Raw genomic sequence first — 14,549 nt, forward strand, 5'->3', positions numbered from 1 at the left:
TGGAGAAAATTCCGTATGGTTGAAGATTTGGAAAAGCTTGATTTGATTTGATTGGACTTTCGTTTGATTGCGCTCTGCAGATTCATTTTCCATAACTTCAATTTTACCAAGTCGAAGATCTATTTCCTTTTATTGCTTTTAATTTAAAAGATCATTGTCTTCATGTTCATAAAAAGATTGTCTGCGAGAACAATTTTGAGAAATTTTCATATAGTTGATAAATATAAATGTGCATATGAGACCTTGGGATAAGTATATTTTATTTATTTTTTATTTTTATGGGAAGCTGGATTGATTTCGTGTTTTCAATGTATTTTATTTTCATTTTGAAACTTTCTGGGCTTATGCGCTAAGCAAACAAATGCACTATTCTGTTTAACAAATGTGCCACAAAAATTAACAAATGCTCTGAAAGAATTAACAAATGCTCTAAAAGAATTAACAAATGCTCTATAAGAATTAACAAATGCTCTGAAAGATTTAACCAATGCTCTAAAGGATTTAGCAAATGTGCTAACAAATTTGTCATATGCTCTAAAAGATTGGTCAAATGCACGATTCTGTCTTTTTGGTGGGTTTTTGATAATTTTGTTAGTTGTGATCAATTTTTATGATTTTGGCTTTTTACAAGAGGCATGTTGTGATGTCCATGAGGTTATTGATTTTGTGTATTGCTCAGATTTGAATTGTTTCATTATTTTTGGGCTCCAATAAGAGGGATATTGCCTTACCATTGAGGATTGTGAGTATATGTTGTTAAACTCCAACAAGAAGGAGAATACCTTGCTATTGAGGAAGGTTAATTGCAACTCCAACATGAGGATATGGTGTGCCTCGCTGTGGAAGATCATTCTATGTTACTGGATTCATGCATAGCCCTTATTTATGTGTATTTGACATTCTTGAGGCCTTTTTATTGTTTCATTTTGGCGTTATGAGCTTATGGCTTGATCCTTGTTAAGTGTCTCTTGGTTGTATGCTGAAGGCTATCTTTGTGATTCAATTGTATCAATTTTGTAGTAACTTTTGGATGCATTCCATGATGAGCTTTATGTTGTTATTATGATGTATTTGGTTATGTTTTACCCTATGGTTATGGTCCATGGTAGGGAGAGTAGGCTCTTGCATGTGTAGGACTAAGGTTATGAGCATTAGATCTCTAGGATGTTGGTATTTTGAAGATGTTTAGTTGTGATTGTCATTGATGGACACACACTTATTTTATGTATGAGTTATTCTCCACCGGTAATATGTGTTGTATTGTTAACACCGATATTATAAGCCATTGAATGTATAGTCTTTGTTTGTAGAAGACTATCGGTGTTTTGCAGAAAAATGCTTACCGGTTAAGCATGACCAAAGACATCAAGCGGTATGAAGAGCTCAAGTGGAACGAGGACCCCTAGTGGCAATCAATCTTTTTGATCGAAACACTATGTTCCAGTTTACCAGTCTTTGTTTACCGTTAATCGATATACTGTGTTAAACTGGTAAAATTGTACAGTGTGATGAGTTATCATCCACCGATAGTTTGGCGGTGTTTTTGTGCCGTGTTACCAAATGTGGCTAGATGTTTTGAACCTAGGAAATTATAGTCCAATCTCATTGGACCGACATGAAATCAGATTCTTATATGAGGACATCATGTCTAGGGTTTTGTATGTGTGTGTATGTGTGTATGTGAAGTGTTGAAGAGAAGATTAGGTCTTCGCAGAAAAAACATCATGTGATAGAGAAGTCAAGGATCTAATCAAGCATTATGTGATACTTTCTAGATCATTCACTTATTGATTACTAATCTCTTCGACAAGTCTAAAATCCTTAACTGGGTAGGCCTAGTCAAGCCTATTGTAAATCCTCTAACAAGGTGGTTCACAATTGTGGATCTGAAATCCTCTAACAAGGTAGTCTTTAATAAGACTTATCTCCTAATAGAGATCCAGATTCCTAACATGATCTGTTCTGGTGAAGAACATTGTAAGGCCTTAACCGGTCTGACCTTAACCAGTCTAGTTACTATTCTGTAGATAGTTGACTTGTAAGTTTTACTCACCGTGGTTTTTCCCATTTGGGTTTCCACGTCAAAATATCTTGTTTTATGGTGATTGTGCTTTTATGGGTGAATGCTTTATTTTCTATTTGTCTTGTTTGTGTTTTAACTAGTTTACTATTTAAACTACTATTCCAGTCTACAATAATATTGCTTAAGAGTTTGGTTAAGTTTTTGGGCATACTATTTCACCCCCCCTCTTAGTATTCATCAATTGGTATCAGAGCCAACCTTTCTCTAAGTCTAACCACTTGAAAGGAGACAAGGGGGAATATAGCACGAGATAACTCACTCACCATTTGGCTAAATTTGAGAGAGCCTATGATGAACTTAAGGTCAAGTATAAATCTCTTTAGCCAAAAGAAGAGAGCTTGTTGAGAAAATGATGGAAATCATTGAAAACAACTCTTCTGATGAAGCAGACATGGATGCCCTAGTCCAAGAAGTGGAGAAACTAAATGAGTCTAAAACTAACCTAAGCAGGCAGTTGGAAGGATTGTCTATCAGGATGAGTTAGGAGCTAGAAAACAAAAGAAAAGCTGAAGAGCAAGTGAAGGACAAGGAGCACGAGATCTCTAAGTTGAAACAAGAAATTGGTACCATTACTGCTTATCTACAAGAGGGTAAGGAAGAGAAAGAAGAAATGCAAGCAGACCTCAATGCAACCATTTCTCAGAATGAAACCTTAATGAAAACCAATGATGCTCTTTCCAAGGAACTTGCTGAGACAAACACGATACTTGCAAAGTTCAACTAGAGTGCTGTGAAGTTGGACCAAAAGCTAGAAATAATGAAGCCATCAAAGGATACCTCTCGACTTGGTTTCTCTGCATATGAGGAAGGTGAAACCTCTGGAACCAAGACTGGTGCACCAAAGGAGCAATCGACACCTAAGATCAACTAAAGCAAAGGTAAGAAAAAGTTCAAACCTGTTTGCTTTAATTGTCTTAAGAAAGGACATACTGCCAATGTATTTAGGACCAAGGTTTATAACAATTTGCCTTACATACAAAACAATGTGCATAACCATAGTGCTAGAACCGATAGATTTAATGGTCATTGTTATGCATGCAACAAGTTTGGACATAGATCTTTTGAGTGCAGATTAGTTATGAAAAGTCCTGGAAGTTATGCACCAAGATCTAAAGGAGTTGTCCCATAACCTCCTATGAACCATAACCCAAACCGATACAAAACTTATGATAACTGGTCAAATGGTTATGGAGTGGAAAATAGTTGGAGAGCAACCTGTTTGATCTACCATGGTAGCGGTCACACTATTGCAACATGCAGGAGGAAGAATGGAAAAGTGAACACCAGACCATGGAGAGCACCTGGTATGGTATGCTATCATTGTCATAAACCAAGACATCTTGCCAGAGCATTCAGACCAAGAAAGAATCCATCGGAAGAAAGACCATTCGACCCAAAAGGAAAAGGAAAGGTCAATTTTGAAGCCGTTTAGGTAGATATGAATAAAACCTAGAAAAGGAAATCTGAAGAGGAGCCACAAGATGTACCAGTTTCTGCACCCAGTGTGGAGACCCCTAAATCGACAAACTGAGCTTTGAAAAGCTTAAGGGGGAACATATCGATAACAATGTTTCATACCTCTGGTGTGTATCGGTAAAGTGTTTTATTGGTATCAGTTACCTATCATCCAACAAAAGAAAATAAGTGGTAAAGTTAGGGTTTGTACCCTATTGGTGATGCATTTATTATGGTAGGTAGGAGCATGCTTAAAAGTGACTTTTGTTGTCATTTTTTACTTACCTATTTTCAAAGAAGAATTTTTCTAGCTTGAGCAGCACAAGAAGAGCAATTCATCTTGCGTTCGAAAGAATCAAGGAAGAAATCTTGTGCAAGATCCATCAGACATTTCAAGTTATCTAGAGTGGAGGGCAGAGTGGTAAAACAAGCTTTTAGAGAAGTGTGTTGTGTTCGACATCGGTAAACCCAAGTTTGAATTCAACATTGGCAAACCCTAGTTCAGAGTGAAAAGGTATTCTTCATTGAAACACTCTTGTCATTCAAAACTAATTAGTCATGGCCTCTACATCCAAAATCCCTTGTATTTCTACCGAACCTGAGGAGTCATCTGAGTTTCTTAGGAAGTAGGTGAAATATAATGCCCTATCTCAAATTCCTACTAGATTCATTATCGCAGGAGATGTTTTAGGATACATTGATTACAAACTGGAAGACCTAGGGTCTCTAGTGATTCACTCCTAGTTGAGTTTGTTCTGTGGAGATGATAAGAAGATTAAACCATAGTACAACGTGATCGAGAAGAAGAAATTCCACAATGTAGTATATTTTCTCGAGGAATTCACAGAAGATCACATAAGGATCATTCTAAGTAGGGTTCATGGTGACAAGATGTATCTTGAGCGAATCCATGATATTACACTGAAGGCAATCCATGTGGTGAGCGGTTTCTGTAATGTTGGAGAAGTCCCTGTTCTTCGCAAGATCAACAAAACCAAAGTGACAGAGCTCACCGGTTCTGTGAGCGACCAATGGGCAATGACTATAACACCATAAAAGATGACTTGGTGAAGTATGCATGCATGGTGACCGGGTATAGAGTATTCTATGCTAGTAGAATAAATTCTGTTCCTACAGCTGTGGTGCATGCCGCTTATAGGATGATCAAGGAAGATGCAAAATATGACTTATGTACCTGCATACAAAAACAACTCATGGAGAATCTGAAGTCCATCAAAGAGGACAAGACACTGAGGTTTTAGTTTGGTCAACTGCTTGTCGATTTGTTTTTCTATTTTCAAGGGTATTTTCCAAGAGTTGGTGATGTTCAATGATTGACCTACTAATTTCAAGACAAATAAAGGAGAGTTCAGTGGGATCTGCTTATCCAGAGACTTTGAATAGGTATTTTAATGAGTTCAATCTGAATTTGAACTAAAGAATGCAAATATTAGGTGATCTGGTTAAAAAGTATGAAGATGATATCTGTTTCACAATCAAAGTGGATCACTGCATAATGGAAGCGGTTGATCCCGGAGAAGATGAAGTTGAGCCTATGTCTATGAAGTCATAAATGATATACTCACAGGGTATGCCTCTACCCTACTTGCTTCACCATTGGATCCAAAGAAGAAGAGGATTGGTGCTTACTCAGAGAGGATAAAATCTATTGAAGTACCAAAGCAGAAAAAGAGGAAAGTTGTGCCATCAGAATTGACACTGGTTACATCTGCTGCTAGTCCCAAAGTGACCAAGAGGTCACCAGCCAAAAAGAAACCAAAGGCCATTCCGCCAAAGGTATTTGAAAGAAAGAGAAAAACCAGGAATAACACACCAAATTCAGAAGACTCTGAACTGGAGGTAGAAATGAAGAAGACAAGGCAACCAAGTAAGAAGAAGAAGACAATCGGTTATGTTCCTACAACCTCTGCACCGATAAATATACATGTTGCTTCTTACCAGCCTATGACACATTTTCAAATGATTATGAAGAATGTTAAAAGGAAAGTTCTGGATGATGTAAAAGATTATTTTTATAATCTTAGCAATAGTGAAAAGGAAGAAGTAGAGCTAGAGGTCATTAAATATTTATGTGATAATGATCGGTCTCCGATTGACATTAAACCTGTTGTTCCTAATTCTTTGTATAATTATTTGGATAATAAATGGCGCATTGTCATTGAAAAAGAGCAAGAAATTAGGGAAGAAATTTTTGCCCAATATTTTCTTGATGTTTCTAATTCAGAATTATTTGAGATTCTTAATCGGTACAAAGGAACCTTTTTCATGCAAAGAAGAAGACTTCAGTTACTTGGAGGCAAAACATCTGAAGTGAAAAAGACACCCATCTGCAAGTTAAAGAAGTTGTTAAAATGCAGAAGGTATTTGAAGCTAATCGGTAGGCTAGGCAAGAGGTTGACCTATCTACATCCAAACCGGATGAAGTTTTCAACAGTCAACATGAAAGAATAGTAGAACAAGATGACCCCATTGATGTTGATGCACTAGATGTTGAGGACACCACTCCAGAGAAGGAGAAAGTTGAAGAGGAGAGAGCGGAGAAAGAGAAAGATGAGAAAGAGAAAAATGAGAAAGGGAAAGAGGAGAAAGAGAAACAAGAGAAAGAGAAACATGAGAAAGAAAGAGCGGAGTAAGAAAAAGGAGACAAGGAGAGAGTGGAGAAAGAAAAAGAAGACAAAGAGAGAACGGAAAAGGAAAAAGAAGAGAAGAAGAGAGCACAAGAGAAGTAAGAAGAGACGAAGAAGAAGGAAGAAGAGAAGAAGAAGAAGGAAGAAGAGAAGAAGAAGGAAGAAGAGAGGAAGAAAGAAGAAGAGAAGAAGAAAGCAGAGAAGGAGAAAGAGGAGAAAGAAAAGGCTGACAAGGAAGCTCAAGAAAAAGAAGAGAAGGTGAAGAAAAGACAATGAGATCAAGGCAAAGGAAGGAGGACTGAATCCTAAGGCAACCAAAGATCAAGCTAAGCAGGTTGATCCTACCGGTCACACGGATTTGACTCTTGCCTGTCTTACTCAATCGGTTGATGAAAATGAGCTACTGAGGAGCATTCAACTAGATCGTGATAGATTGGAAGAACCGAGGAAAAAGAAAGAACAAGATGTCATTCAATTTTATATTGACACTCTTTCCAATCTAATCCTTGGTACTAACCTCCCCAGTACTGATTCCTCATTGGCCAAGCTAAAATTATTATGTATAGTAGTGGATGATAAAGTTCAATCACTTGAAGATGTTGCCCAGGCCACTGCAAAGAAAAACCATGAAAAGGCACTTAAAGTTGCATTGGTGAAACAATTTAATGAAGACAAAGACAAGTTGATATAATAAAGGGATGATATCCATCTGGCAATAGCTGAAGGCCATAAACTGTTGAGCAAAATCTACCAGCCAGATATATTCTATGACGATGCTTTGAAGAAAAAGAGTCAACTCCAATCGGAGTTAAAGCAGTATATAGGAAATTTAAAATTGCCATATGATTCCTTCACAGTGTATGGGCAAACTGTTCACACTCACCAACAATAGATTGCAAAGATTGAATCAGAGATCTGCAAGTGGACACAAGATCTGCAGGAGCTCCAGTTGCTTTTATTGCCAAAGTTGCAGGTTCTTCAAAAGTGTTTTCTAAACATGGAAGCTATCATTGTTACACAGGAATTGAGCACCATCAATGCCATGGAGGAGTTATCTTTCCAGATGAAGACTCAAAGTGACATTGCTACCTCACTCCTAGATACCTGGTCAACATACATGAAGGATTTCCTGAAAAACTTTAAATCTATTTTTGAAACATTTTACTCTTTATTGTCATAAACATATGTTAAGTTCTGATACTAAATGTAAAGAGCTAATGCCAATAGATAACAAGATTAGAGGGGGGGGAAGGGGTGAATCATAAAAACTTAATCTCCCATAAAATCAATAGATTCAACCTCGGTAACCTATGCTTCAACAATATAACCAAAAACTGCTAAACATGCAAACTCATAAACACATAATCATCATAACACATATAACACCAGATTTAATGTGGAAACCCAAATAGGGAAAAACCACTATGGGATTTTGGACCCACTATGAAATATACTCTTCTAGAGTATGCTTGGTTAAAAGCAAATCCTATTAAAGATTACAAACACATTGCTAGATGTGACCCGGTTAAGGGATTTCTGTCAGATCTGTTAGGATATTCACTTTGTTAGAAGTGACCTTGTCCAAGGATTTCAAACACTCATTTAGAATGTCACCTTGCTAGAGGGTTTACAAATAAGACTGTTAAGTCCACTCAGTTAAGAGATTTTCTATCACTTACAAATTAACAGTAATAAACAATATCTGCAACTTTACATCTAAAATGCTAAAGCAGATTCTTATTTGCTCAAAAAAATCTTGTCATAGAACTTATCTTGTCCCTCTACTGGGCTTCTTACTCTATTATTCAAATAGGTCTTCAAGCTTTTGTGCTTGGTAATCACTATGTAGTGTCCCCTGTGCTTACACTTTCCCGCATACATTGATTATCAACAATTTCTTATTTATAAATAATTTGCTAACCGCTGAATCTCCTTGATCATACTTCTCATGATCAATCTTAGCCATCAGATCTTCAATCTTGACTAGGTTCAATGCATCTTTTGATCTGAAAACATTTTACCTTGCCTTGGGACTTGCATTCCTTTCTTGGAACTTGCACAAGGTTATTGCAGTTCAATCTGCGCTGTAGATCTTCCTACCTATCTTCCATTGCCATAGATCCTTAACAAACTTCATGCATGACATATCGATCATTTAATCATCTCCAGCTAATCATTATCCTTCATTAAATAATGGTTTTATCCATCCAATGCAATCTATTATAACTCGGTTGCAACTCATTAAATACTAAACTTTACTCAATAGACATTCCGCCTTCATTAACTGATATTGATAACCTTAGGGTTTACCAACTAGGTTCCTTAGGGTTTACCGACTAGGTTCCTTAGGGTTTACATAGTATAGTATTAACCTTACAATCAACAACATATGTAGGATATCAAAATAATCTAAACATCATGATCTCATCATTGTCTAACTCGGTAATAGTTGCCCATTGAATAACTTATTTCTCCCCTTTCTTATCACATTCTTTTTGTGTCTTTTACCGACAGCTTAATTCTCTTCAAATCAATCTTCTCAAGATATGGCAACATCATACTGAATCAAAAAATCAATTTCTTGACATCAATGACAAAATAATGTTATAAAGATAGTTATCAACCTTTTTCAGTTATATCAAATAATCTTCAACAACCTTCTCAACATCCTTAATGAATATCAACAATCTTTCTATTGAAAATGCCAACAATGACCCCCTTTGGCATTGATGGCAAAACTAGCTTTTAAATGGTAATACCAACAAGATATTCAAATTGATTCAGATTCAGATTGTTGTTAGACTTCTCCTATTATCCTTGAGCTGTTAAAATCTTCTGAAGTCTTCTCCCTTTTTTAATTTTCTCCCCCTGTCATTAGTCTTCTATTATCTTCTTCATTTAGGACTTTACCATTTAGTCTTCTCCCCCTTTGACAACAATACCAAAAAGTAAAAGAACTAAATCATGATTTCTTCCTCTGTGAAGTGATTTGCCTTGCTATGTATCATCTCAGTCTTGGTCAGAGCAACTTGTCTCTATTCACTATTTCTTGCACACCTTTAGGAAACCTTCTAAAGTGCGTAAATCAACATCAATCCACACATAATATTTTGTAGATTCATCAAATTGATGCTTTCACCGAACTCTGTCAGTGAGTAGAAGATAGGGGTAGGACCCCTAACTTGCTTCTAAGATAATCAAAAGTGTCCCTTGGCAGTGGCTTTGTGAAGATGTTTGCTAATTGCTCCTTTGAACTGATATATTCCAGCACAACTTTCTTCTCTTGAACTTCTTCTCTAAGATAATGATACTTTATAGATATATGCTTTGTCTTAGAGTGCATTACTGGATTCTTTGAAATGTTAATGGCACTAGTATTATCACAGAATATAGTTACTGGCTCGATAACTTTCTCATTTATACCTTCCAATAGTTGTTTGATCCATGCTATATTTGTGCAATTCAATGCTATAGCAACATATTCAGCTTCTGCTGTTGACTGTGAGATACATCCTTGCTTCTTACTAAGCCAACTCACTAGTCTTTCCCCTAAAAATAAAGCTCCACCATTTGTGTTTTTCCTGTCATCTATATTGCCTGCCCAATCAACATCAGTATAAACTTTTAAATCAAAATCATTCCTCTTTTCATATACTAAGCAATAATCTTCAATGTCTCTCAGGTATCTGAAAATTCTCTTGGTTGTTGTCATATGGGTTTCCTTGGGATTTGCAGAGAATCTTGCAACAATACCTACTGCATGTGCTATATCTGGTCTATTATGCACAACATATTGCAACTTCCCAATTATAGATCAGTAAAGTGTCTCATCAACAAATGCAGATTCATCATTCTTTGATAGTTTACAGTTAGTAGTCATAGGAGTACTTACTGGTTTAGAATCCTCCATTCCAAATTTCTTCAAGATTTCCTTTATGTACTTGGATTGAGTAATGAAAATCTCATCTTTCATTTGCAGTATCTGTAAACCTATAAAATACTTTATCTCATCAATTAATGACATCTCAAATTATTTGCACATTTCATTTCCAAATTTCATGCATAAGGAGTCATTACCACAAAAAATAATATCATCAACAAATATGGCTGAGATCAGTATACCATTGTTCTCATCATTCTTCATGTACATATTGCTATTTTCACTTGTCCTGATAAAACCAATCTTGATCAAGTAAGAGTGCAGTCTCTCATACCATGCTCTAGGTGCTTGTTTCAGACCATATAAAGCTTTGTTCAATTTGCATACCTCATCTTTACTTTTGTCTTCAACAAGTCCTTCAGGCTGTTCAATGTAAACTTCTTCTTCTAGTATACCATTCAAAAATGCAGATTTAACATCCATTTGATATACCTTGAAATTTTTGAAAGCAACATATGCCAACAATGTTCTTACTCCCTCAAGTCTAGCCACATGTGCAAAGGTCTCACCATAATCTATTCCTTCTTCTTGAGCATAACCTGCAAACTAGTCTTACTTTTCTTTGAATGACCTCACCTTTTTCATTTAGCTTGTTTCTGAAAATCCACTTTGTACCGATTACATTTTTGTCCTTCAGTCTTGGGATCAGTGTCCATGTGTCATTCTTCTTGATTTGATCAATCTCTTCTATCATAGTATTTACCCAATCTTCACTGTTAAATGCCTCTTTTACTATTCTCGGTTTGAATTTAGATATCAGACATGTGTTCTGTCTTAGTTTGTTCCTTGTCATTACTGGATCATCCTTATCTCCTATAATCTGACTTGATGCATGATGTCTTCAGACATATTTGGCTAATATAGGCTCGGTAAGCTCTGTATGATCTTCTTCATCACTCGGTAACTAGACATTCTCTTCATTTTCTTCATCAGCTTTCTCGGTAGGACTTCTCGGTTGAACATAAACAAATTCTTCACAATCTTCTAGTTCTTTCGAATTTCCTTCATCGTTTCTTTCTGTAAATTCATCAATTTTCACATTTGCACTTTCCACTATTTTGTTAGATGATTTGATCAGACATTTAAATGCTTTACTTCTAGAAGAATAACCAAGAAATGTTCCTTCTTCACTTTTTTGATCAAACTTTCCATTTCTGTCATCTTTGTGAACATAACATCTACTTCCAAAGATTTTAAAATAACTTACATTAGGTTTCTTGTCATACCAGATCTCATATGGTGTCTTCATAGTTCCTTTCTTCAGTTGAACTTGGTTCAGGGTGTAAACTGCAGTGCTGATTGCTTCTCTCCAAAATGTTTGAGATACCCTCTTTTCTATCATCAAGATTCTAGCACAATCCACAATTGATCCGTTTCTTCTCTCGGCTATCCCATTTTGCTGAGGTGTTCTTGGTGCAGATACTTGCCTTTTTATACCATGATCATTGCAGAATAAGTTAAATTCATCAGAAGTGAACTCTCCTCCTCTATTAGATCTAAGACATTTCAGTTGTCTTCTTGTTTCATTTTCAACTCTTGCCTTGTACCATTTAAACATTTGAAAAGATTTTGATTTTTCTTTTAAAAACATAACTGACATCATCCTTGAGTAATCATCCACAAATAATATGGAATACTTATCACCATAATAACTTTGAACTTTCATAGGACCACAAAGATCAGTGTGTACTAGATCTAAAATTCCTTTAGAAGTGTAGGACTTACTTGTAAAGCTTGATCTTGTCATCTTACCCATCTGACATCCTCGACATATAGCATTCTCAGGTTTTTCAAGACTTGGTAGACCTCTTACTCGGTGCTTCTTACTTATTTTGACCAGATTATCAAAATTTACATGACATAACCTTTTATGCCATAACCAGGTATCATCTATCTTAGCATAAAGACACTTGTTCCGAGTTGAGTCAAGATAAAATGTATTACCTTTTGTTTGTGTCCTCGTAGTAGCTACCTTTCCATGCTTGTCATGAACTTTGACAATTCCTTTCTGAAATTCTATTCGGTATGCTGTATTGTTTAGCTGTGCTACACTCAACAAATTGTATTTCAAACCTTCAACCCAGCATACATCATCACATTTAGCATTGTCAAGAAGTGTTATAGATCCTTTACCTTTCACCAGACATGGTGCATCATTACCAAATCTTACATAGCCTCCATCATAGTCTTCTAATTTAACAAACTTGTGTTTATCACCTGTCATGTGATGTGAGCATCCATTGTCTTCTAATTTTACAAAGGTCTAAGCCACAATTATCAAAAAAATATCCAAGAAATTAGCTTTTTTTCAATCTCGAGAGCAAAATTGTTGAAAACCTTAATTCCATAAGAACTTGCTTATTTCTTCTTTAATTACTCTAAAATGCTTATTGTAGATGCTAAAAGAAGTTCTTGAAAAACCCTTTAAAAATGAGAGGTATATCACTCCTAAAAATAATTGACAAAAAACCCCAATTCTATAATATATCACTCAATTTAGCTCCAATGTCTCATATTTTTTTTTATTATCATAGATGTCTAAATATATCATTGAAAAACCCTTTAAAATGTAGGAAATTTTTGTGTCCAAATCTAAGAGATATCTTCTTCCTAATAGAAACCATTATTATGCAATAAATCACTTGATTAGCCTCTAATTTTTTTAATTGTAGATGCCTTAATTTATTATTGGAAAAACCTCCAAAAATTTTAATTTTTTTGAAAATGTGAGAGATATACTCATTTCATAAAATGATCTCAAAAATTGAAAAAATGATTTGCTTTCACAATGCCATAGTGCCAAGATCATGTTCTAATACCACTTGTTAATATCCATCCATATAATAATAGAAATAATAAAATGTAGAATATAGATCTCACACAAGACAAGAGATGTTTGTGGGCCATGATGCCCTAATATCAATTGTATGCATACATATAGTAAACCCTTGAGATATGGTACCACCATAGAATACTCCTATGGAAGAAGTCACTCCAAGCTATATCTCCAATAGATCTCAAATACAATATCGTTACAATGATAATCACCTCCTTTATTTATATCTCCTAATAATATGGTGGATGGGTAGTCCTAATGAAGGCGTACTTGTGTCCTAATATAATTAAATACACAAGTTGTCTACATGAACCAATAAAACTAATATATGAGATGTGTGCTACACGTTGACATCTCCATCCACCCAAATATCATATCCCTGGGTATACAACAAAATCCAAGATATGATTTGATTGTAATTGGGATTATTTTATCAATTCAATGATGATTTAACAAGATCAAAAACACCCCACATAGAATTCAAAATGCACATGTAAATCCTTATGTATGCAAATGATTATCATTTGATTGCTCTAGATGATGATCACAATGAGATGCTTTCTTTTTGTTCTTTAATAGATGATGGATGACCTAAATATTCTTCAATTTTGTCCTTTTATACATTACCTTAACTGCATTCAAATTTAAATTTCTAATGCATGAATTGATGAATAACAACTAAATTGAATCAAATCACCTTTACTATAAAAATACATTTAAATCTAAAAATTAAGAATAAACATCACCCTCATAAACTTGATTCAAAATTAAAAAACACTTAACGATCTTAACTTAATAATAAAAATAATATAATAAAAAAAAAATTTAAATCACTAAAAAAAAAAAATTCAATTACAAATTAACTATCAACTCTTACATATAAATACATATTATAAACATTAACTATCATATAAAAAAACAAAAGATCAAAATAATTCAAGAGAGAAGAACAAATTATAGATGAACCATCATTCAAAAATTACAAAATGAGTAACGAGAAACTCTAACATAAAACCCTATTCATGGTGCTAAAAAAGGTGGAGGCATATTCATTGAAAAAAGAAATAAAAAGATCCACATATTTAATATTGATAAATAAAAAATAAATTGTGTGGTTAATCAAATCAATAAAGTCCTTGAAAGCTATGCACAAGGCATTTGAAACACTTGCCCTTCACAAAAAAAAGGTGATTAATTTTAAAATTACACAAAGGACAATAGTGGAAACATTGGTGATAGAAAAATTATAAGGAATATAATGCATATTTGTGGATATCTATGATGAATTGGCTAGTGTGAATAAATCTGTTTATTTTTTATTTTCATAAGTTTTTGGTGATGGATCGTAAGTATTATTTATTATGTCTATTATGTCGGTAAAAAAATTGTCATATATTTTTAAAGTATAACAAATTATGTGTGCAATTTAACCATAATTTAATTTAATTGATATTATATGTTTATTGGAAGGAAACTTAAAACTAATTGTGTACAATGATATTTTACAAGTGTCATGTAGTAGTTAGTTCATTCCATTACAACTTGTTTGAAAGTAGTTAATAATAAGTTCTGCATGGTGGCTGATTT

This window comes from Cryptomeria japonica, chromosome 3, assembly GCF_030272615.1.
Source record: "Cryptomeria japonica chromosome 3, Sugi_1.0, whole genome shotgun sequence".
In the NCBI taxonomy this organism is placed as follows: Eukaryota; Viridiplantae; Streptophyta; class Pinopsida; order Cupressales; family Cupressaceae; genus Cryptomeria; species Cryptomeria japonica.